A 21,341-nucleotide genomic window follows, 5' to 3' on the forward strand; every position below is an offset into this window, starting at 1 on the left:
GAGAAAAGGACTGCCAGAGGTAGGATGGAGTCCAGCGCCCTGGGAGGGGCCACCTTGTGAGATGCCTCATTCCCTAGCACTGCAAAAACAAACACTGCTTTTTATCGATATTTACAAACATTTACAAAACAAAAAAATAACATAATTTCAAGACCTATGGTTGGATAAGTGTCGCTCAGGCCCTGAGGGTACTGGGAGGTGCTGGAATCTTTTACGAGGTGAGCCGGGTGGGAGGAAGTGAAGCCACTGGGGTGTGACAGAAGAGGCTGCGAGGATCCGCCCCTTCCCGTCCCTACTTCTCAGCCACAGGCTCCCTGCCACACGCTCCCACCACTCCTGCTGCCCAGACAGAGAGGTGTGTATTTCCTAACCTGCCAGGAGTCACAGATGCCGAGTTCACGTTCCCCAACATCAAAGAAAGAATTCTAAGGAGCAAGGTTAAGAGCAGGAAATTTATTTGGGAACAGGAATGTGGAACAGAAATAGCTCCTGAGAGACAGGAGGGTTCCAAATGGGCTGTCAATGAGCCCATGTCTCAGAGAAAGTTTTATAGAGCAAAATCACAGGTTGGGTACAACGTGGGTCAACACTGTGATCAACCAGTAAGATCACAAGAATAGCGGCTTGGCTAATACTGAGCCAATTAGTAGCTAGGGCATAAGGATGACATCATTAACCTCAGTCCATAATCTACAGTCTTAGTCTTGTCTTTAGTCTTGTCTTAGTCTTAGTGGGTGGGAGAGGATGGCCCACCCCAATGAGATAATGGTCTGTTTGTACAGGAAATCTCAAAAGGGTGATACCAACAATCTCAATCTGTTTATCCCTTAGGACAGTATGTGTACCTGGCCATTGTGACTTACATCTTTTTTAGATTTAGATATGCCTCTAGCCACAGTTTTGATGTGTTCTCACCTTTTGCACTGATTCTCTCCGGGGCCTAGCCCTGTCTGACTGGCTGTACTTCTAGCTAACTCAGCTGTCTATAATACCACCACAGACCCAAAGTGACAGGGCCAAGCAACCACGGACTGCAACGTCGGAAACCGTGAGCCAGATCAAAACCTTCCTCTTACTAAACTGACCTCAGTTACTGTGTGACAGTGATGGAAAGCTGATTCAAAAACATTCAGAAAAACGTGAGATGTTTACTTTTAAAGGTTTCTGCCACCAACAGTATCAGAGGCGTTTTCCTCTGTCCTGGCTGCTCACCAAAGGGCACAGACCATGCACCATAACTAGATGTCACTAGAGGTGGCAGAGAATCCACTGCTGGCTGTCTGTCTCATTTAAACCCTCTGAGTAGGTTTCCCAGCAGTATTTCTAGCCCCCGGCATCCTGCTGTAACTGACTCTGTAACAACTGGTAACAGAACCACACAGTGCTTACACTATGATCTGCTGAGGCCTAGGAATGACACTGAGTTAAGTCTCTGACATGATTTTCACATTTTCAAACCAGATATCCTATGTATCCATCTGAAACTGGACAGCAGTCACTGAACAGAAAATGCCGCTCAGATACTGAATACAAACTGTGAATATCACTCCACAGGGCTTACACCACAGGTACTTTTTCACTTTCTGAGAATCAAGCAAAAATCAGCAAACCAATGGCATATTTTTCTCTTGCTTTGTCACAGGTGTACAGGACATGTAGTCTCTGTAATTGCTCAGCCCAAAGTGGGCATGGTGGTCTATGCCTGTGATCCCAGCACTTGGGAGGCTGAGGTAGGAGGATCACTATGAGTTTAAGGCCAACTTGGACTACAAAGTCAAACCATAACTCAACAAAACAAAACTGACCACAGTAACAAACTATTCAGCCCAGGTACTATCCACAAGCTAATCCTTCAAAAAAAAAATATTTTGGATAAATCAATTGTGGTATGTCCATACAAGAAAACTACTCAGCAAAAAGGGAATAAGTATTGGGCCAGGAATACAGCTCAGTGGCATAGTGCCTGCAGGGCAAGTGTGAGGTCCTGAGTTCAATTCCAAGTACCAAAAAAAAAAAAAAAAAAAAAAAAAAAGTAAGTACTGCTGTGTACCACAACATAAAAAAAAAGATCTTTCCTTTTGGTAAATGGAAGCTGCCAGTCACAAAAGATCATGCATCATACGATTGTGCTTACAAGAAATGCCCAGAACAAGCAGATCTGTAGGACAGAAAGTAGAGTGGCCACCAGGGATCAGCAGGAGGGAGGGGCCTGCTCCTGACAACAGGGTGCATTTTGGTGGGTGAAGAAAATGCTAACTTAGATGGTGGTGATGGCCATATAGTTCTGCACACGCACTAACACCCACAGGCCAGGGAGGGGCGTGTGGTTCAGAGTAAAGCAGCTGCCTCACATACACTTCCATCCCCAGCACCATGGAAAATAAGCCACGACTTAAAAACCTGAAATGATCACCTGTGCAATATGTGAATTTTGAATCGGCAAACCTATTAAAACCACTAAATTAAAACACAATATTCTACTTTAAAAGTACAACAGATGGTGCATGCTTGTAATCGCAGCACTTGGGAGGCTGAGGCAGGAGGACTGCCATGATTTAGGGGCCAGCCTCGGCAACCAAGCACATTCAAGGTCAGCCTGAACTTTATAGCAAGACCCTGTCGAAAACAAAACAAAAAAACACAAAACTCACCACCAAAAAAGAATAAAAACTAAGTAGAAACAGAGCAGCCCTGGGCGAGTGTGTGGACGTGGGGCTCATTCTCTGACCTGCTTCCCAGAAAGCCCTCGGCTCCACAGTAACTAGCCAAGTGCCTGTCACAGCCCTTCAGGGGGCACCAGAGACAGAAGGTGGGTTGAACAGGAACAGGAAATTTTTCTGAACCCCAAGAAATGACCGGGGGGTAACCCATGTACACACAAGACGCGCGAGGACAGACGCAAACACAACGCTAAGTCAAAGCACCACGAGCACCTGCCTGAGGACCAACGTCACCCACTGCTGAGGTCGCTCTGTGTCCTCTGGTTGCTGAAAGGACAGGGCCTGGGCAGAGAAGGGCACAACGTGTGTTCACTTCCATCTGAGCCTGCACAACCTTCACAAGCAGAAGATGACCCAGGGCCCAAGGACCGTTCCCGAACCACACTCCACACCCACAGAGGCAGCAGGAGCCCTCACCACGGCATGGGTGGCACGCACACCACCCCCAAGTGATGCAAGGGGCTGCAGCCAAAGCGCCACAGCCAGCCACCGTGAGACACAGAAGCAGGGAGAGCCAAAGCCGGCAGCAGCCCCTTCCCGGCGGGTCCCGGGACCTTGCTCCTCACCCTTGTCCGGCTGCGCGCACAGAGTGGCAGGTGCTCGGGGAGGGGCCCACGGTGGGGCAGGCGCCTGGCGACTGGGGCAGCCGCACTCCAGACGGCGCAGTGAGCGTGCACGTGCACGTGTGACAGTGGAACCAGAGTCTATCGTTTTCAAAACACCCCCCCACGTCCTCACACACCCTTAGTCCCGAGGAAATGGCACTGGCTGCCGGGACGTCCGGGCCTGCTGGCGGCCTGCTGCAGACAGCCCCGTGTGCTGTCCAGTCGGGGCTCCGGGAGCGCCACCACTGTGGACGTGCGCCCCGGGCTCAGGTCCTTCCCATGACAGGGTCCTAAGAGCCCCACAGGGTGGGGGGACCACGTCCTCTCCAAGGTCTCTCAGATGTTCCAGTGGTGACTGTTTGCTGCTACCAGTCTATTAAAGACAAGGTCCAGATGACAGGGTGGCCGAGTGAGGCCAGAGATGAGAAGCTCCAGAGCAATTCAGGAGCGGGGGAGGGGCAGGGGCACGCTGGGAAACAGCACATCTTGCTGGGCACTGTGTCACAGGGTAAATTCCTGTGTTAGGGAAAGTCTCACTGGGGAGATGGAAGGGGCGGGACAGCGGGAAGGACACATCTCCCGGCAAAGAAGAGCATGAGTTGGGCAATGCTAATGGGCCTGGTGGCGCACACCTGTGATCCTAGCACTCCAAGAGGCTGAGGCAGGAGGATCTCGGTGAGTTCCAGGCCATCTCGGGCTGCATAGTGAGACCCTGTCTCAAAACAGAAAAAACCCTGAGGCGAAGAAAGTGTGACCCTGGGTCTTCATTTTCACAGGCTGGTGGTTAGGTGAATCATTACCAAACAAATAAAGCAAAACCACACTGCGCTACAGGAAGCTGTTCCCAAAACAGAACCTTCTCTGCCATGGCACTGCTTCCTCACAGCCCCGGACCAGGCCGCCCACGGGCTTCCACGCCAGCGGCCCCGCTGCTGCCTGTCTGCAGAGGCAGCTGTCCTCCGAGAACACCGGTCTCACCACCTCTGCTCCGAAATGAGGCGCGGAACGCTGCAGGCCGCCCTCCCGCTCGGGTGCCAAGCTCAGCGGACACAGCTGTGTCTTCTCACATGGCCCCACTCAGCAGCGTCCGACCACAGCCTGATGCACCCGCAACTCCCCAGCCAGGTGCAAATCGACGAGACTCCAAGTCCTTGCCAAGGAGTGGAGGCAGATGGGGCGGCCAAGGCACCCCAGAGAAAGGAGTGTGTATGTCCACAGCTTGTTCCGCATCTACAGCTTGTTCCCCAGTGGTGGGAAAAACTCAACTACAACTACAAATGGCTAAAATGGTGCCCTTTTTTTTTTTAGACAAGGTCTTGCTCTGTAGCCCAAGCTGGCCTTGGACTATGGAAGCCCAGGTTGGTCTCACACTTGCAGTGATCCTCCTGCCTCAGCCTCCCAAACACTGGGATTATAGGTATGCAACACCATGCTTGGCCCTACAATACTACGTTTATACTGTGTCAATTTTATCATAATAAATGTCTGGCGCAAAGCTCAAATGTCCCTCAACCTTGGAAGAGATCGGAAACTGTACTCCAGTCCTGTGAGCAGCGTTAACACCACCACAGGTCAACCACTGGGCCGTGCAGCAACACGGACGGATTTCAAACACACTGTGCCGAGGGCAGGTGCTGGGCGCAAGTGACAAAGCTCCAGACCAGGCAAAGCCACCGCGCAACTCTGGGAGTCCAGACAAAGGCCACGTGGGGGACAAGGGTGCTGCCGGGCGACAGAGCACTCGCAAGCTTTGGGGGGTCCTATATCCAGGTCAGGGCCCTCAACCCAGACCAAACGGTGTGAACTATTAAAAGCAAATTCAAGGGCTGGGGATTTAGCTCAGCGGCACAGCGCCTGCCTGGCAAGAGGAAGGTCATGAGTTTGGGTCCCGGTACCGGAAAAAAACAAAACAAAACAAAAAAATGCAAATTCAAAAAATGGAAACCAGGGCTGTAGCTCAGTGGCACAGCGCCTGCCTGGCAAGAGGAAGGTCGAGTTCGACTGCCAGTACTAAAAACAAAAATAAAAAAAACTGGAACCTTACTTCTCCAAATGCTGGCCCTAAAAAAACAGATAAGCTCTGGGTGCTTATGTGATTCCATGGGATGGGACCAACCCACTCTGAACAGTCCCTGTAACTGACTGTTGCCTTGAAAAAAAAAAAAACTAAGTCGGGCATGGCGGTACACACCTGCAGTCCCCACACTCAGGAGGCTGAGGCAGGAGGACTGCCACAAGTTTGAGGTCAGCCGGGGCTACAGAGTGAGACCCTGTCTCAAAAAGCAACAGAAGTGTAGGGGGAGTTGGAGGAGGCAGGGGAAGGAAAAAGGAGGCAAAAGGAAAAAGAAAATAAAACCAAAGGGACAGGTAGAAAACCCTAGCCCAAGCCTGCATCTTACTTGGCCTCACCATTCATGCCAGGATCTCTCTGCTGAGGCGATCTCTTGAGGTCTGCCCTGGGTGGGTGAAGACCAGATCTAAATGGATTTCCCTGCTGCCAGTACCCAAGGAATCCTGTAGCCTTTTCACCACACCAGGCTGATGCTGTGGTTCCAAGAGAACCCCGGAGGTGGGGGCGCGGGGGGGTGGGCAGAGTGGCCCTGAGTATAGTTAAGCAGCCGGACAGAAGACCCCAAGGTGCGGGCCCCACGGAAAAGGACTCGGAAGAGAAATAAATCATCCACTCACACCAATATTCTCAGGTTTCAAAATGAAAGCAGGAGCTGTGTGTGGTGGCACACATCCGTAATCCCAGCACTCAGGAGGCTGAGGCAGGAGGACTGCTGCAAGTTCAAGACCAGCCTGGGCTACAAAGTGAGCTCAAGGCCAGCCTGAACTGCATAGTGAGACCTTGTCTCAAAAAGACAAAAAAAAAAAAAAAAAGAAAGAAAAAGAGAAGAAAGAAAGAAAGTAAAAGCAGGGACTTTTCAAGTCTGGGCATAACTGTTCTTTCCTGTTTTGTTTTTGACACATGGTCTCGCTGTGACCCCCAAAGCCAAGCCCTTGCTGTCTCGTTCCCAACACACACAGCAGCGCCTGGTGCAGGAGCTCCCAGAACAGACAGTCCGAGGCCAGGAACCGGGCAGGGAGGGACGGCAGCACACCCACCAACCAGCCTGCTGGGGCCTCAGAGACTTGCTTCCTCATTTCCACTCTCCTCTCCTTAACTGTCTCCCTTCCTCTGAGAACTTTCTAAGACTTAAAAAGTTCACTTAGACTACCACTACCTATCTTTGAGGCTGGTCACCCAGTTTCAGTGTTTCTCTGTCTTTAATGAAAAGACCCTAGTGGATTCATTAATAAACCAAGACCACTTGCTTGGGGTTTTTCATTTTGGTTTGTTTTTTAGAGACAGGGTCTTGCTATATAGTTTAGGCTGGCCTTAAGCTCTTGGTGCTCTTCCTGCCTCAGCCTCCTGAAAATGGGATGACAGATGTGTGCCACCATGCCTGCTGTTCCACCACGCCTGGCTTTTCTTGGTTCTAATAAAGATTTGACAGACAAAAATCCTACCTTCTCAGAAATGACAGTAGGGCAGACACATGAGCAACATGAGATCAAGACTGCTGCAGAAACATGCATGGCGGGCTGGGGATTTAGCTCAGCAGCAAAGCGCCTACCTGGCAAGTGCAAGGTCGTGAGTTCGGTTCCCGGTACTGGAAAAAAAAAAAAAAAAAAAAAAAAAAAAAAAAGAAACATGCATGGCATGCCATGAAAATACAAGCACCTAAGTCTGCTGAGAAGGAATGGGATGGATAGTCACTTCTTGATAGAAGCTCTTTCAGCTACTCAAGAGGCTGAAGGAGGAGGATGCCAAGGGAAAGGTCAGCCTGGGCAACTCAGAGAGACCCTGCCTCATGGGCAAGCACTGCCCTAACATAGACGAGAAGGAACCTGGTACCTAAGACTAACACACGAGCCCAGGGAAAAGGGTGGGGGCACCTCAGAGAGAAGCAGGAAGCAATCTGATTGAGGGTGGGACAGCCAATGGTGAGACATGAGGCTGAAGGGGAGGGAGAGTGTGTGTGTGGGGATGTGTGTGGCAATCCATACTGCCATGGATGGAGGCCGAGAGGGGACATGATTAGAGGCAGGAGCCAGTTATCAGTGTAGTTTAGTAACAGCAAATTAAGAGACTGAAAGACCAGCTATGTGATCCTTTGCTCCTGGGTGATGCATCTTTGCCCAGTGCAATGTGCATTTTCTATCCCAAATTAATATCATAGGCAGTGATTTCTCTAGGTGCTAGAAAAACGTAACTATGAAATCTCAAGGATCCTTTCAAGTGTGGTAGTGCACCTGAGAGGCTGAGACAGGTGGATCGCCACCAGTTCAGGGGCAGCCTGAATGACACAGTGAGACCCTGACTCACAAAAAAATCAGAAACTAAGCCCACATCCTCACCACGGAACCTGGGCCACTTATTGTCTTCCCATTACGGCTTAGCGCTGGATGTCCCCCAAAAGCCTCATCTGCTCCTAGGTGGGGTTTTGGGAAAGTGACTGGATCATGGAGGTGAGGCAATCACAATGGATGAGACCACTGCTGAGGTTATGGCTGAATGTGATGTTGGGAGGTGAAGTCTGGAGGGAGGAAGTGGGTGACTGGGGTCGTGGCCTGGAAAGGTCTACCTCCCTCCTCCTCCCTTGATTCCTGTCTACTTCCAGTGTGCCACGCCATGAGCAGCTCTCCTCCACCAGGCCCCTCTGCCTTGGAGTCAGCTGACTATGGTCCCTACAAATTGTGAGTCTAAATAGACCTTTCTTGGAGTTGTGGGTATCAGTTACTGTGTCCCAGTGACAAGAAAGTGACTAAAACACAGGCTGAGCTATCATCCACCATAGAAGTGGGTACCTGATGACCTTCCTAGCACCAGGCCCTGCCCACCCTCTCGGAGACCTCATGACCGACCCACTCCTCTCCTCACTGGGGACCACCCTTCCCGGCTGAGCCCAAGCAGCAAGTGAACACTCCTGCTGTTCTAAGCCCTCTCCACCAGTTCTCAAGTAGTGATAACAGTCAGTCTTTAATTCTCACCGACCTGCTTCATCCCTCTACCCTCCACCCCTGCACTGACTGCACTGCCTCGGAAGGCACTGAGTTAGGATCAGAGCCAAGCAGGAGTCAAAAGAGTATGGAAGAATCACTGGGGGAGCACCAAGAGAATCACCGGCGGAGTGGTAAGCAGCAGAGCAGGAGCCTCTCTGAGACTTGCCACCCAGACACTGGAATATACCAACATGAGGAGGACAAGAGGGAAGGAAGGAAGCAGGTCCACTGGACCCAGGAAAGATCTGAAGCACAAGTTTAAAGTCCACAGGGTGAGCGAAGATAGAAATTTCATTGAAGGAGGAGGAGGAGGTACCCAACGGAGCCCTCTCCTTGAGATGGGACTCAATGCATGAGAGAAGTGACTGAGACCTGTGGACACACAGTGACTGCTGGTGACCCCAGAGGCCTCCACAGAGACATGTAGCAGTAGAGGGCAGCGGTGGATGTTAAGGACTGCACTCGCTGGTGGTGAGTGCTGAGTGTTCAGTTGTCCCGTGCAAGAGAGAATGATTGGCTGGGAACCATCTTGGAAAGGGGACAACTGAGCTCAGAACTCCAAGCGGCTGCTGGCTCCATCTAGCGGCTCCCAGCTGGGCTCAGGCCCAAGGAAAGTGTGCTGATGGTTGCAGGCTGAATGAGTCTGGTCTCAGCCAGAAGGTGCAGGCTCGCTGAGATTATCCACTACCCTGCCAAAAAGCTGCTGCTTCCCTGCTGGGATAAATCAACACAGACTGGGACTCTGTCTCCAACATTGTCTACCAGTGACAGCAGAGACAAATCTGGAAGTGGAGTTTCTCTCTCTCCCTCCCTTTTTCTCTCTCTTTGTCTCTCTCATTTGTTTTCTGCTGTAGTTTTCTTTTTGTATTTTTCTCCATTGTTTGGTCTTGTTTTTACATGTGTGGACATGGTTTCTAACCTCTCTGAGGATTCTCTCTTTCCCTCCAGTTTTCTACACTAGTTTCCCAAAGTTAGCATGAGCCCCCTTTGACCTCCAGCCTCACCTCTAATTTCTTCCTCTTCTTCCCCTTCTCTATTTTCTTCCTAATCCACTTTAAATTTTAATCCCTGAGGGCAAAATTGACATATTAAGGACTTGTATACCACATATAATTTTCTGGTTTGTTTTATATTTTATTATATAACCTCAAATCTAGTTCATAGGACTAAAGGAAGCAAATTAATGGTTAGCTCAGTTTCTCATTTTCTAGGCTGTGTTTGGTGCTATTATCCTTGCTGATGATACCACTATAACCAAAAGTGACGTTAACTATTCTAAACAGCTGTTCTTCCTGGTACTCTAAGGCAGACACTGACTAAGGTCACAGAAAATACTGTGGCACAGGGCCAAAGAACCGGGGGCTCAGCCAAACAGGCAGCAACTTCCCCTCCCCAACAAATTGAAGAGGTAGGATCTTGCAACAGGCTCAAAAACCAGCTACACCTGGAAGATACCTCGGAGAACTAGTCATTTCCTAAGGGTTCTAAACACTAGCAATAAAGTAACCCACCACAGACAATTTACAAGCATCACCTCAGGAATTAAATTTAAAAGAGAAAAGAAAATGAGAAGACACTTAAACAAGGTGCAACCCCAGACATCCAGTTCACCAAAGGCAAACCCAGGGGGCAATAAGGTGGGACAATGCAAAAGCCACCCACCTGGCCTCTCTGAAGTGCTAACAGCAAAGGAACTGGATGAGGCTCTAGAAAAATTCAAATCAGAAATAATTTCTCAGATAACTGCAGATATGCACATACAAAAAACTAGCAGAACTTAATAAAATAATAGAAGCCATGAATGCTCAGCAGAGAAAAGAAATGGAATCTATAGAGCAGATTAAAGCAGATGTCCAGGAGAATAAAATTCCCTTGAAAGTATCTACAGCAGATTAAGCCAATGTGAGGACATGATCTCAGACACAGAAGACAGGCTTGCAGTTAGTGACTACAAAAAGAAAGATATCTTAAAAACAGCAAGGGACTATGAGAAATCATTACAGCAGCCGCTAGGTAAGGCAAAGAATAACTTAAGACTGATTGGAGTCAATGAAAAAGGAGATTGAACAAATGATATAAAAACACTGTTCATAGACATCTTGGCACAAAACTTCCCTGGTAGAGAAAGAAAATCTGACATACAGGATAAGTGAGGCATATAGAACTCCAATTAACCATGATCAAAAAAAAATCTATAGCCAGGCATATCATAGTCAAGATTTCAGAAATTCAACAGAAGACAAGATTAAAAGCTAGTAGGGAAGAGAAACAAATCACCTATAAAGGAAAGTCCATCAGAATCACAACTAGTTTCTCAGCACAAGCCCTCAAGTCAAAGAGAGCTTGGAGTGAAGTATTTCAAATTGTGAATGAAAACAACTTTGAACCCAGATTGATGTACCCCACAAAACCATCTTTCAAAACTGATGGAGAAATAAGATATTTCCATGAAAAGGAACATCTGAGGAAATTTATGATCACCAAACCAGCACTCTAAAATGTTTTGAAGGACATTCTAGAAAAAAATAACAAGGACGATAACTCTATGAAACCCAATAGAAGGAATCTACCAGGCAAGACAAACAATTAAATCACAGGAGGAAAAAAAGAAGGGGGCCAAAAACAGGAAAATAACATGACAAAGATAAGTCAATACATATCAGTTATATCCATCCAAGTTAATGGTCTCAATTCACCAATCAAAAGACATAGACTAGAACAATGGATCAAGAAGCAAGAACCAACAATATACTGCATACAAGAAACATGTTTTAATTCAAAAAGAAATTCATAGACTTAAAGTCAAAGGATGGAAAATAATACTCCACACCACAAGAGCCCTGAAAAAAGCAAGGTAGCTATTCTATTTGCAGACGAAGTCAATTTCAAGCCAAGACTGATTAAGAGAGACAAACAAGGTCACTACATCCTTGTGAAGGGAGCAATCCAAAAGGAAGAGATAACCATCATAAATATATATGCAAAAAATACCAATGCACCCAACTATATAAAACAAACATTAACAGACATGAAAAATCAAATAAGCACTAATACAATTGTATTAGGAAAATCTCAATACCCCACTGTCACAAAAAGACAGATCAACAATGAAATATTAGAACTGAACTTTTGAACAAATGGACTTACTAATGTCTACAGTGTTCTACCCCACAACATCAGAATACACATTCTTCTCAGCTGCACATGGGATGTTCTCCAAAACAGACCACATACTAGTTCATAGAACATGCTTAAGTAAATGCAAAGGAAATGAAATTATCCCATGCATATTATCAGACCATAGTGCAATGAAACTGGAAATCAATGGCAAAAGAAACCACAAGAACTTCTTAAGTACATGGAAATTAAATAGCACCTTCCTGAACAACCAAAGGGTCAAGGATAAAATTAAAGAAGAAACTTTAGAGTTTCTACAATTAAATGATAATGACAATACAACATACCAGAACGTATGGGACACAGCGAAAGCAGTTCTACGAGGGAAATTTATAGCAGTGAAAACCCATATCAGGAAAACAGAGCAAGCACAAATAAACAACATAATGTTCAACCTCAAACCTCTAGAAAAAGAACAGCAGGCTAAGGCAAAAACACCTACAAGGGAGGAAATTATAAAGGTCAGAGCAGAAATTAATGTAATGGAGACTAAAAAAAAAAATACAAAGAATCCATGAATTGAAGAGTTGGTTCTTTGAAAGATTAAATAAAATCAACAAGCTTATAGCCCCAACTCTATCAAAAAAAGGAAAAAAGACTCAAATCCATGCAATTAGGAATAAAAAGGGTAAAATCACAACAGACCTTGCAGAAATTTAGAAGATCATCTGTACCTACTTTAAAAACTTGTATTGAATAAGATGTAAAATGCAGACAAAATGGACAGATTCCTAGATACACATGAATTACCAAAGCTGAATAAAGAAAATATAAAAATTCTCAATAATCCAATGACATTGAAGATGTAATTAACAACCTACCAACAAAGAAAAGCTCAGGCCCTGAGGGATTCACTGTTGAATTCTACAATAAATTTACAGAAGACCTAATACCACTACTTCTCAAACTCTTTAATGAAATTGAAAGGGACGCAATACTCCCAAATTCATTCCTGAAAGCAAGCATTACCCTTACATCAGAGAAAGAATCAACTAAGAAATATTACAGGCCAATCCCCCTAATGAACACAGATGCAAAACTCCTCAATAAGATACTGGCAAACAGAATGCAGCAAATCATCAAGATTATACATCATGACCAAGCAGGATGCATCCCAGGGATTCAGGGATGGCTCAACACACACAAATCAATAAATGTTAACAGAGCCAAGGACAAAAATCATATGATCATCTCAGTGGATGAAGAAAAAGCATTTGACAAAATCCAACATCCATTTAAGATTAAAAAAAAAAAAAAAACCTACAGAAAATTGGAATAGATGGTCTTTATCTTAATCTGATAAAAGCTACCTATGACAATCCAACAGCCAACATCATACTAAATGGACAAAAACTGAAAGCTTTCTCTCTAAAGTCAGGAACAAAACAAGGATGTCCACTATAACTATTCTTACTCAGTATAGCTCTGGAAACATTAGCCAGAGCAATAGACAAGAGAAAGAAATAAAAGGAATAAGGATAGGAAAGGAAAAAGTGAAATTATCATTATTTGCAGATGACATGAGACTCTCCATAGAAGACCACAAAAACTCCACTATAACACTGCCTGATTTAGTAAGCAAATTCAGTAGCACAGCTGGATACAAAGTCAGCACTCAAAAATCAACAGCCTTCCTGTACACTAATAATAAACATGAAGAGAGAAATTAGGGAAACAACACATTTCATAATAGCACCCAAAAAAATGAAATGCCTAGGAATCAATCTAACAAAGGATGCAAAAGTCCTCTACATTGAAAACTACAGTACTCTGAAAAAGGAGATTACAGAGGATATCAGAGAATGGAAAGATATCCCTTGCCCTTGGGTAGGAAGAACTAATACAGTGAAAATGGCCATATTTCCAAAACTGTTACACAGATTTAATACAATTCCAATTGTATCTCACAGAGTTAGAGAAAATAATCCTTAAACTCATTTGGAACCAGAAGAGACCTAGAATAGCAAAGGCAATTCTGGACAACAAAGGCAAGCAGGGGCATCACAATCCCTGACTTGAAATTATACTATAAAGCTACTATGATAAAAACAGCATGGCATTGGCAAAAACACAGACTGGAAGATCAATGGAACAGATTAGAAGATGCAGAAAAAAAACCCAGAAACAATCTGCTGGAAGAATAGGTAAAACCCTTGAAGATACTGATGCAAGCAAAGACTTTATGAATAAAACCCAGACTGCACAGTAACTATCACATAGAATCAACTGGGATCTCATCTTTTTTTTTTTTTTGGTACCATGAATCGAACTCAGGACCTTGCACTTGCCAGGCAGGTGCTTGTACTGATGAGCTGTACTCCCGGCCCTGATCTCATCTTATTAAAACATTTTTGCATAGCAACAGAAACCACCAACAGAGTGAAGAGACAATCCACAATGTGGGAAAAAAAGTTTGCCTGCCATTCCTCAGACAAAGGATTACTATGGAGTACATATAAAGAACTCAAAAAATCAGACCTCCTTACTTTAAAGACCCAATCCAAATGGGCATTGGAGATAAATACACACTTCTCAGAAGAAGAAATACAAACAGCAAATATATGAAAAAATGTTCAACAACACTGGTCATTCAAGAGATGCAAATTAAAACAAAGCCGAGATCTCACCCCAGAAAAAAAAGCGATTATCAAGAAATCAACCAGTATCAAATGTTGGAGGGGCTGTGGGGAAAAGGGAACCCTTCTCCACTGTTGGTGGGGGTATAGACTGGTGCAACCACTGTGGAAATCAGTGTGGAGATTCCTCAAATAAACTAGGATTGGAGGTCCCATTCAACCAAGCTATTCCCCTTCTAGGTATCTTCCCAAAAGAATCAAAAACAGTGATATATGTGTGTCCATGTTTATAGCAGCACAATTTGTAATAGCTAGATCTTGGAAACAACCCAAATGTCCATCAACCAAGGAATGGATAAAAAGATGTGATCTTTTTATACAATGGACTACTACTAAGCCACGAAGAAGGATAAACTAGGGCTGGGGATTTAGCTCAGTGGCACAGTGCCTGCCTGGTATGCACAAGGTCCTGAGTTCAATTCCTGGCACTCAAAAAAAAAAAAAAAAGGATAAACTAGAGACCATACTTATAAGTGAAATTTACCAGACACACCTGTGTAAACATTGTATTGTCTCCCTAGTGTGAGAAGCTAAGAGAGCAAGGCCAGGCAAGGTGGCACTTGGCTGTAATCCCAGCACGCAGGAGGCTGGGGCAGGTGGGTCATCACAAGTTTGAGGCCAGCCTGGGCTATATAGTGAGTTCAAGGGCAGCCTGAACTACACAGCGAGACCTTGTCTCAAAAAAAAAAAAAAAGGGGGGGGGGGGCTGGGGATTTAGCTCAGCGGCAAAAGCGCCTGCCTGGCAAGCGCAAGGTCGTGAGTTCGGTTCCCGGTACCGGAGAAAAACCAAAAAAAAAAAAAGAGTAAATAAGATCCAAAATGTACAAAAAATATATAATGGGAAGAAACATCAAAAGGAAAGAGAAACTGGGATGGAGGAGTGGAGAAAAGAAGGGAAAAGCAAGTTAAGACAGTTATACTACCCATTTATCCTACTTTCTTGAAAAGAACGATTTGTTCTAATATTGCTTGGACAATTAAATGCCAGTACCTTTTACTCTGGGTAACTGATTTAAAGATAACAATACCCAATGTATTAACCATTGTTACCCCCTTATTATCTTGTTTTAAAATTTTGTCTTTTTTTTTTTCCTCTTTAAAATAAAAACTAAAACCACAATATGGAAGGACTCTGCATCACAAGGCAGAGGCGCCCTGAAGCAAATCCACTGAACTCCCAGTGGGATGTCACTTTGTCCAGAGCAATTTCAGCATAGTTGCAGGAGCAGAAACCTCGTTAACATTTGTGTATTAAAATGTAACACTCAACCCAATTATGACATGTTGTTAATCAAAAACAAAATTTTTTTGGAGACAAGATCTTGCTATGTAATTTACGCTGGTCTTGAACTCACTATGTAGTTCAGGCTGGCCTTGACAATGCAGAGATCCTTCTGCCTCAGCCTCCCCAGTGCTAGCATTACAGGCATGCACCACTACACCCAGGTCTCAAAAACAAACTAAAAAATTTAAATCAGATGACAGCAGATCAAGGAGAAAATTGGCAGAAGGGAAGCAGACATGAGGTGACCCTTGTTCAGTAACTGGGCTGGGGAGGAAAAGACAGGGAAGCAGCTGGAGGGGAACAGGAAGGAGGTCTTGGGAAGAGCTCTTCTCTGTTTTCAACTAGGAGGCCTTGAGCATGCGTACATCAAGAGGAGGAAGCAGGAGGTTGACAGGAAGGATCGAAGTGAGGCTCCGGTGCTCTCCAGAGCCCAGGGGAGGAGGCCCGGCAGAGGCTGCAGGTGGGGAAGCAAGGCCACTTGGTGGTCAGCCGCAGGGTCCTCTCTGCACTGGACGAGCAGAACGGAGCTGGCACTTGGCATACGCTGATTCAAATACCCCGGCAGGGTCTCTACCTCCCGGCCCGCACACCATCCTTCAGGGCACAGTCTCCAGTGCTCCCGCCGTTCACGCAGCAGAACAGGGCCGTGTGCTCTCACACAGGTTTGGCCGAGGAGGAAACTTTTCCCTCCATATTACCCTCTGCGCACAGAACTTTAAGGCCGGTGCAGCGGCACGTGCGGATCCCTGGGCACCCGTCACTCTCCTGGGGGATGTTAAGGGTTAGCAACCAGGTGGCAGCTTTTTAGCAGAAAAATAAAACAAGAGTTCTCTGTGGGGTCGGCCAACAGTTCATCAGCTGTGCAGAAGAGAAACCACCTAAGGTCACGCCTGGTAAGAATGCAAGGACCGGGGGAGAGGAAAAAGCCGCTGACGTTAACATGAAATTATAAACCCATCCCATGTCACTTTAGGAGCACTGCCGTCTCCTGGAAGAAGTGTTTATTTTGAAAAGGGGAAAGCGTCCAGGAATTGGCAGTCGTCCTCCCATGGCCGCCACTATCAGGGAGGAAAGCCAGGCCGCCCCAGCTGGGTAAGGGGTGAGCGCCCCGCGAGGGCCGGGCAGAGCGCTCCTGCGTTCACTCTGCTACAATCCATCCGCCAAGGAGAATTAACAGGCAGCTGTTCTCAAGCAAAACAGACAGAAAATCAAAATCAAGAGCAGCACCTAGGGAGAATTGCTGTCCTTCACAATGCAGGCTATTGTTCTCAGGACCTGTGGCTCCCCAACGGCCATCTCTACAATGCAGGACATTGTTGGCACAGGGGAGCTACACTTTAAGCTTTTTCTCTGTCCAAAAGTCCCTGCTGTAACACCCAAAGGAACTGCCACCACAACAAGGCCAGCTTGTAACAAGACTCACGGCTCGTTAAAGCGGCAGTGAAGTCACCACACAGACCCCAGTCGAGGTAGGCGTCTATGCGAGTCCCTGCCCTGCAGGTCCAAAGCGCACAGGAAGCAGGCAGGAGGCAAGGAGACAGAACCCACAGCCCCACGCACGCACCACGTAACCACTGGTCCAGAGCGGAGCCGCCAGAGCTCCCGCTAACACAGCAGAGCAGCAGGTGGAGGAGACAGGCGCCCCCACATGGAAGGTAGGCGGCTTCCCTCCTGAGTCATAACATCTTACTTAGAAAGACAGGAAAAGGCCTGGGATTGGAGCTCCATGGAGAGCACAAGCTCAGCCTGCATGAGATCCCTGGGATGGATGGATGGGAGGGGCAGAAAGATGACATTCAGGGTAATTCCTACTCCAAGAGGGGCTCCTCTGCTTAGAATTACACAGCTTACAACTTGAGCTGTTGGGACTGGGAGGATTCTGGTCTGGTCTCAAACTCAAGGGAATCCTCCTGCCTCGGCTTCCCAAGGGTCTGGGATGCACCTCCACATGGGGCCTGACCTGGCCGTACTGACAAGGTGGTTCATTCTTTAACTGCAAACTCCCTTTGCTCTGTGCATGCTGTATTTCATAACAAACAACGCCAAGAGGGAGCGGAGAGGCCCTCGCGCATTCCTCAGCTGCGGACAGGCATTCCGCAGATGTTTGAGTGTGAGGGTGCTGGGTAGCAGAAGGGGTGGGACTGTGTCCTTCTGCTCGCTTACTCAGTGTATTTCAGTTTCTTCTGTTTACAGACATCTCTACAAACAAAGGGTGAAATGTTAAGAGCATGGGAAGGTAGAGTTTGAAGAACAGATTTTCTATCTTCTCCAGGGTAAATAAACATTCTTTCAACTAGCGGTGACTCACATTGTCAGAATTAAAACACATTCTATATACAATGGTCTGAAATTAAATCAACCCTCAAAATTGGGGGAGGGGGGCCTGCAGATTGAAGGCAAGATAGCAAAGCAAACAAAAGGAGGTCCTCAGAACTCAGCGGAACCAGCGCAAGCACCCGCGGTGAAGAGGGACAGGGAAGGCACAGGGGACTATTGGGTACTGCGCACGCAATAATTACCATGAGCTAAATATGTGACCCATAAATACCATTAACTACAAATCATCATTAATAAGCATTAAACACACAGGGAGGAAGCAGAGGGAGCCAGCGACATTCCCCGCCAATCTGTTTTTATACATCTGTGTGCATGCGAATGCTCCATCTGGATTGAATTTCTCCACCACAGGATCCAGCTTTCTGCAGCACCCTTGCAGCCGGCAGGAACAGAGCGGCAGCCAGGGCCCAGGGTCTCCTCACAGCCTGAGCGGGGTGCTCGGCACCTTTGCGGCTGCAACACACCCCGGCACCCCACAAGAGAAGGCCAGGGAGTCCAAGAGACCGCAAGAGGAAGGAAAGGAGAGAAATCTGCTTCAGCAGGAGCCAGGGGAATGCAGGGCTAAGCGAACAACCCGCCCCAAAGGGGCGGAGGGGCGGGCACTGGGCAGGAGGCGGCCCCATCGCCACTCTGTGGGCTCCACCTCCCGTCACCCCCTGTCAGCAGAGGGAGCCACCAGAAGAGGCCTGGCCTCACCTGGGCTGTTTCCTCCACTCAGCTCCTCCCACAGTTTCCCTCCCACACCCAGGTGGCAGGCAGGAACAAAAGAGAAGCCCTGGCTCTGGGTCTCCGCCCCACCTGTGGACACAGGCACTGGTGACACGGACCGCGACTGGATCCAGCTAGATGGTCGCAATACGCACTTGATTCTTACTTTCTCCCCACATAAACCACACCACTGCCTATGAAGAAGGCCCCTCTACCAAGTCACACTCTTGTGATAGCTAGGAACCCATAATTAAAGTGTCAGTAACAACAGCTTCCGGTCACAGCCCTCGGCACCTCAGATTTGGCCCCAGGTCATTATCTGGGCCTCCTCCTGGGGACCCCAAGGAGCAGAGAGAGCAGTCAGCAACAGGTACGCTCTTTCAGACTATCCAGCCACATCGGAACTTGGTCCAACAATGGCTGTCAGGGGCCAGAGGCTACCTTAGGTGTCATTATTGTCCCTGTAAGTGGCTGTGCAGGTCCCAGCATCCAGAGGCAGGATTTGTGAAGGAGACAGACATACAGGCATCTGGAGAGGTGCAGGTGACAGAAGCGGAACAGTCCAATCCCTGTGCTCCTGCCTCAGCTCAACTCTACATCCAACTCTGGATAAACCAGAACAGAACAGCAGCTCCGGACATGGTTCCTCCCGAAAACAAGGCAAAGCTATCAGATGATGTCTGAGGCCTTGCAAAGCCCGAGGTGATCAGGTAATTAGAGAAGACAAGGCAGTCTATAATTAAGTGCTAAATTATACACGAGCAGACACAGCTGCCATTGGAGGGAGGCGGATTTATCTTCTGGTGGTTGTTTGGGAGTTGACCTCCGACCTCCACCTCCCTGCCAAGCCACTTCCAGAGCCCAGCCAGGACCCAGGGAGCAGCAGGACACAGGTCCTGCCTTCAGGAGGCTCCCAAAAGCTCACTCAGTGTTCAAAAGCAACCAGGGCTGGGTTCGGCCTATGACTTTTTTGGGGCAACAAGAGAAAAGTGGGCTTCTAACAGAAACCATAGAAACACTCAGCGGGGTGAGGACGGGTGAATGACCATAAGGTCCCCAAACAAAAGCATCGAACCCCCAATAATCCACTGGTTATCGTGAAGCAAGCAGCGTCCAGCAGTCAGTCAACCCCCAGCCTTCCCAGCCTGGGTCTGGCCTCTCCCACTCCAGCCCTGCTCAGGGCGTCTGTCCATGCCTTGTTCCCTCCAGTTCCGCCTGCAGGCCACAGGGTACCAGGGCATCCTCACCTCAATCGATTAAATGAGCTCAAGTCAGGTCAGCTCTGTTGGGGGGCAGCTCACCAGGGTGCTCAGCAAGCTCAAGGCTCTGGGTTCTGTCCCTGAACCGTGAAGTAAATAGCATTGAGAGAGGGTTCTCAAGTGAGATTCAGGGAGACCTGGGCTGCTGCAGGTAACTGGCCAACAAGACCCACTTGCAGGGAAGTTGCTAGAAAGAGTGAACAAAGGCAGCGAGGTCACATGGTCCCTTCCAGGGGGAACTGTGTCTGCAGCAATTAAGGCCAATGGTTTAAACCTGACCTGGAAAATAAAAAGAACCATCTACACCTTCATTTTTCAAGCTAACGGGTCACACGATTGATTCACTTGTCCCAGATCTGCAAGCGGTAGGAAGCTGTCTGTGCCCTGAATGAATCTCGTTGCCTACCAACCGTGCATTCCATTTTCCAAATGCCTTCCCTGGAATGCTGAGGGGCTGAGACCTTCAAAACCAATCTTCTCAGCGCGCTGGATTTACGAGAGCCGCAAGTGGCCCTACTCTTCTTACCCAAGAAAAAAGAAAAAAAAAACCCGGGTCCGAGTTCTGCCCATCTCCAAACACCCTTTGCAAGTCAGCCCAGATGTGTGTGCTGTTTACACCGCGGAAACCACCAGGAGGCAAGCAACTCGCTCGACACAGCACACATTTTGCTGTGCTTTTTCTTCATACCCGATGTATTTATTTTGGTGTTAAAATAATGTTAACTTTCATAATAAGGAAAAGAGAAGCAGATGTTGGAACCCAACGATAGCCTACTATTCTTTATCCATTTAACTCTCAAACTCCAAGTCGCTTCCTTCCGAATACCAAGGGAGAGGGGCTTTACCAACGACACAACCGTAAATCGCCCGGCCCGGCCAGGCTCTCCCGGGTTTCCTCCGCGGCCCAAGTGGGGCGCATGTCCCGGCGAGCCTCCCTCCTAGCTCGGGCTGATCGCTCCCTATACTCCGCTTGGCTTCTGAAACATCCAATTACATGTCGACGAAGACAATACCACAGAAACTGCCTTAGAAGTTTGTATTTCCCGTGCACTGGGGGGAAAAGTTCTAGAACGGTCAGCGCCACAGGAAGCAAGTCCACTCCAGGCTGCGGGCCTTCCCGAGGCAGCAGATTCCAAAAAGGCGTTCGCCGAAGTTCTCCGACTGAACCAGTTATAAAGTAACAATAAACACCCTTTCCAGAAAACTTTAAGATCCTTATCTGTAGAGCTGGTTACTTTTGGAGACTTTTCTCCTCAAAAGGGAAAAGGAAACAAGTTTCCAAGTCTGAGTAGCAACAGACCTGGTATCTGCACAAGAAAAACAGCAGCAAATCAGCTTCCCCCTCCCAAGTTTTGATCGCCGTTTTCTTTTCTTTCTTTTCTTCTCCAGGCTGCGCTGGAGAAAACCCGGCAAGCGCCCCGCCGGATCAGGAAGCTGAGGCGCCCGCGGTTCCTGGGGCCCCCACAGAGAGGGCCCTGCGCCTGCCGGGCCGAACCCCGCGGCCGGGCTCCGCGGGCCATTGCCAAGGCCCCGGCGCGCACGTAGTGTCCGGCGAGGGAGCCGCC

General features: G+C 47.7%; 1 protein-coding gene across 2 annotated transcripts in view; it reads right to left on the minus strand.

Moving 5' to 3' along the window:
* The window catches only part of Vgll4 (vestigial-like family member 4), a 111,655-nt gene that overhangs the window by 41,554 nt on the left and 48,760 nt on the right, over positions 1-21,341 (minus strand). The gene's annotated exons all lie outside the window — the stretch shown is intronic.

The sequence above is a fragment of the Chinchilla lanigera genome, unplaced genomic scaffold, assembly GCF_000276665.1.
Source record: "Chinchilla lanigera isolate Chin_1 unplaced genomic scaffold, ChiLan1.0 scaffold00028, whole genome shotgun sequence".
NCBI classification, from domain to species: Eukaryota; Metazoa; Chordata; class Mammalia; order Rodentia; family Chinchillidae; genus Chinchilla; species Chinchilla lanigera.